Source organism: Apodemus sylvaticus, chromosome 22 (assembly GCF_947179515.1).
Source record: "Apodemus sylvaticus chromosome 22, mApoSyl1.1, whole genome shotgun sequence".
Classification (NCBI taxonomy): Eukaryota; Metazoa; Chordata; class Mammalia; order Rodentia; family Muridae; genus Apodemus; species Apodemus sylvaticus.
Genome location: NC_067493.1, coordinates 9,883,111 through 9,887,652, shown reverse-complemented (window position 1 = coordinate 9,887,652; position 4,542 = coordinate 9,883,111). Strand labels below are relative to the sequence as shown.

Here is a 4,542-nt window from a genome sequence, read left to right as displayed (position 1 = left end):
TATTAGCATGTGATTTTAAATTCTGCCAGAAGAAAATGTTAAGTACTGGATTAACCTACTAAAGTTATTTAGTAGCAAGCATACTTTTCCATTTTTTACAATTAAAAATAGTGCCAAGTAAAGAGAATACTCTAAAACAAAGTTATGTTTCTAAAAGATTGTTTTAAGACAGCCAAGAAAACCACAGTGGTTTTCTTTGTTTGCTTTGACAGACTGTGCACTTGTTCAGGAGCACTTTAGGATCCTCAGTTACTTATTATCAGAACTTTCTTCAGGCCCAGAGTTCTTCTCAGTGCTCCCTTTACTTCCTTGTTCCTCAAGCTATAGATGATGGGGTTCAGCATGGTGTCACTGCTGTGTAGAAAATGGCCAAGAGTTTGTTCATTCCTGGTAAGTGGCTAGACTTTGGCTTCAAGTAGGTAATAGATCCTGAGCCATAAAAGAGTGTGACTACAAATAGGTGGGAGGAACATGTGGAGAGAGCTTTATGGCGCCCCTCAGGGGAAGGCATCACCAGCACTGCAACCAGAATTCTGAAATAGGAATAAATGATAAGTAAAAATGGACTAGATATACAGAGGATTGTTACCACAAAGATGGCAGCCTCATTTTGGGATGTAGCTCCACCAGGCAAGCGCCAGGACAGGTGGAAGGTCACAGAAAAAGTCGTCTATCTCACAGGGTCCACAGAAGTCCAAAAAGAAAATAAAATTAGTTTGTCCCAGCCCTACTATAGATCCCATTCCCCATGAAACTATTGCTAAATGGGCACATACACCACGACCCATTTGGGTTGCATAGTGGAATAGGGAGCATATGGCCATGTAACGGTCCAAGGCCATGGCTGCCAATATGTAGCACTCCGTTATACCAAAATATGAGAAGAAAAACATCTGTGTGGCACATCCCTCCCAAGAGATCTCTCGGACCTCACTTACAAGGCTCTGCAGCATCTTGGGTATGACAGAGCAAGTGTAGCCAATTTCCAGGAGAGAGAAGTTGGCCAGAAAGAAGTACATGGGGTGTGCAGGGCTGAACTGGTACAGATGGCAAATGTTATGAGTGCATTTCCTGTCAGTGATACTAAAAACATGAGGAGGATGAGGGTGAACAGGAAGAAGCATTCTCCAAGGACCTCAGAGAACTTAGCAAATACAAAGTGTTTGGCAGACACTTGCCACAGAGAGCAGTTGACACTCATCTGGAAGACAGAACAGTAAGTCATTAGAAGGTTTCTTGCAGATGAGGGAAATTTATCCTTTTAATACTTTGAGAGCCTCAGTTACATCAGAGACAGAATCTTTATCTGCAGTCATAAAATCAAAACTTAGAAATGATTTATCCTCACAGATTTTCACATCTAATACTTTCTCTCTTCACATTAGTTGATATTCCAAAGTGTACTGAGCAAAGTGTACAAATATTTACAGAAGCTGATGGAACCTTGTCGTCCTGGCACTGATGAAGCTCAGGCAGAAGGCTTACCATGGGTATAAGTTCATGTGTCATGTAAGCTATCATTCAAATAAAAGAAAAGGAAAAGTATTAATTGTATCTCAGTTCTTTACACATTCTTCTCATTAAGTAATTATCAATGTTACACAGGAAATTTGATCGACTCACACTAATCTATGTGATTTCCTGTTGCCTCATATACAGTCACTTCAACCATTCTCTCTGTGTATTGGGCCCATATTATTTTGTGATTGCTATTGCTAGTATTTAGATGCATGCATTAAACTTATCATTTCCTCAAGACTCATATTTTTGAAGGGAAAGTAAAATCAAATAACAATTCAACAAATAAATAATGACTGTTTTTAATGTATAGGATTAAAGACAGCGCACATACTGATGTCTGGACAGTAATGAGGTGGTCAGAAAAGCTTCTTATCATAACACAATACCCCTTGATGCCACAATCCTCAATATGACTGCTGATTCTGCAACTTAATAGTTCCTATTTTTTTATAGAACATGTTTTCTTATTGATGGTATCACTGCTTATACATTATCTTTCTGTTTTCATAATATTGTTTATGATATTCTATGAATCAGACTATTGAGTTAAATAAAGGGAAAAAGAGTAAAAGGAATGGTGACTTAGTATGTAGTCCAGGCTAACCTAAAATTCCTAATTCCTCCGTCTCAGTCTATTGAATGCTAGAATTCTAACAGTAAGACATGGTGCCTGGCTTGATAGAAATTTCTTCCTAACCTTCCATCTCAACAGACCTTACATTTCAATACCATCAAATTTCCTGTGTTTCAATACACGTGTTATCTATACTCTTCATTCCTCATTCATTTTTGCACAGGGTAGCTGATGTGTGCTTGCTTGGTTGCTTACATAAAAAACTGATCATTCCCAGCACAGCCTTGTCTGTTTTCCAGATATCCTCCATCTCTTCTGCATATAGTTTCACTCTGTTTTTCACACTATAACTGCTAAACTAGCCTTTGGTATTCTGGTAGTGACTACTTCTCCTTTCTTTCACAGTGTAGCCTTATACAGGGATTGCGTATGGACTTCAATGTTCTTTTTTTTTAATTTATTTATTTTTCGATTTGTTTTTTTTCGAGACAGGCTTTCTCTGTGTAGCCCTGGCTGTCCTGGAACTCACTCTGTAGACCAGGCTGGCCTTGAACTCAGAAATCCTCCTGCCTCTGCCTCCCAGAGTGCTGGGATTACAGGCGTGTGCCACCACCGCCCAGCTTGACTTCAATGTTCTTATCATTATATTGACCATCTTTACTAGTCCATGAGTTCTCATGTAATGAGAATTTCCAGTGTTTAGCTGACTCTGGCTCCTTAGGTATTCTACCTGTTCCTGCCCATTACATTCTCTGAAGTTCAGTCTCACCACCCTCAAATATTGGAGCCACAGTGAACTTATTTTTCTTCCAGTCTGATAACATTTTCTTTCAAATGAGATGACCTTTATTGTTTTGTGGGGTGTATGTGTCTTTGCTGAAGTTTGTGTCTTCTTGCCAAAAATCTGAATACACCACATTTTTCCTGACAAGATAGAATAGGAGACATCACCAGCCTATTAGGCCTTCCCTCTCTTCACTTGATACAATGAAATGACACAGGTTATGCTATATTGTATGTGAGTAGATCAGTTCATGGTTGATCCACAAATCAAATGTGGGCTTCAGTATTTCCAAATTATAAATAAACATGTTACCCATGTTCATAAATACATGTAAGGGATACATATATACATGCCACACATATGTGTGTGCCTATATATTAATGCAGAAACACATACACAGAGAAACACAATAGAGTAGAGCAAGGCAAGATTGTGTGTGAGTTAAAATGTTAGTATTAACACCAAATCAGGGTAACAGAATTTGTTCACACTCTGCTTCTTCATTTGGTCACTTATAAAAGGGGCTGAGAAAAAAATGTGTTCCCCATGAGGTTGTTACAGTGAGAATTAAGTTAATTTACCAAATCACTTAAATTCACTTAAATAATCACTGAATGCTTATTAGCTACATAGGACATGAACATGTGTGTATGTCTTCTACCCATAACCACTTTAGATTTACCTCTGTGTATACTCTTTTTTTGGGAAATTTCTCATCATAATACATAATTTTTGTTCCTATTAACTAGTTGATCACCAGATTATTTTTCTATAGGGGATAATGAAAACCACTCCCCCCAAACAAAACATTATAAAACAAAACAAAACAAAAGACCCAAAACTATACATAGTTTTTTTATCCTGGGGACATTTAGTTGTGTATACTAGCTTATTGGATCTATTAGATTAGATATGTACCCATTCATGCAAAAGTTTTAAAACTCTAAGTATAGAGAACACAGGAAGTATTACCTTAAAGCTCTGACAACTATGATGTACTTGATGTCTCTGTGGATTCTGTGCTTGTAAAATTTGCTGAAATGCTGAGGGTCCTAGCATGAGGGTTGTAATGCACTTTACACTTATTTTAATGTACTGTAAACATTTCTCTGTATTAAATTAAAACAAAACAACATAAAACCCAATAATTAACCCTCCCAATGCCAACAATAAATGACTATTTTTTTAACCTGAAATATTTTTTCAAGCACTTTGCCTTTCATTACTAGTGTCTGCATTCTGTATAGGTAGCTCTGTAGTTGCCTCTCTCAGTTAAATTTCCAGAAACTCAGCTCAAGACCCAGAATGTTATATTTTCATTTAAATTTGTGTCATAAGAATGATTTTCTCAGAAACAGTATCAAGATTCTTGAGAAACAAGTGTCACAACACTCTGTAGATATCTCATCTGCCTCTCATTTCTTATATTTTTTGACTTAAATTGTGGGTGCACTATTTCCTTGTAAGCTCCATATGATGTAATCATCCCCATCTTTCTAGTTGAGCTGTTTGAACTGGTTTCCTACCAATAGTCAACTATATTTTATATATAGACTTTCAGGGTTATAAAAAAATCAGGTGTGCACTAAGCACTGGTAAGATTCTGGTAATATGAACATGAAGGTTCATATTACAAACTGTGTTTTTATTGGCAACTGTATAT

At 37.1% G+C, this 4,542-nt stretch overlaps 1 pseudogene; it reads right to left on the bottom strand.

Annotated features, from left to right (window-relative positions):
• Positions 1–245: 245 nt before the first annotated feature.
• LOC127673285 (olfactory receptor 10C1-like) lies at positions 246–1,222 on the bottom strand (annotated as a pseudogene).
• Between the last annotated feature and the right edge of the window lie 3,320 nt (positions 1,223–4,542).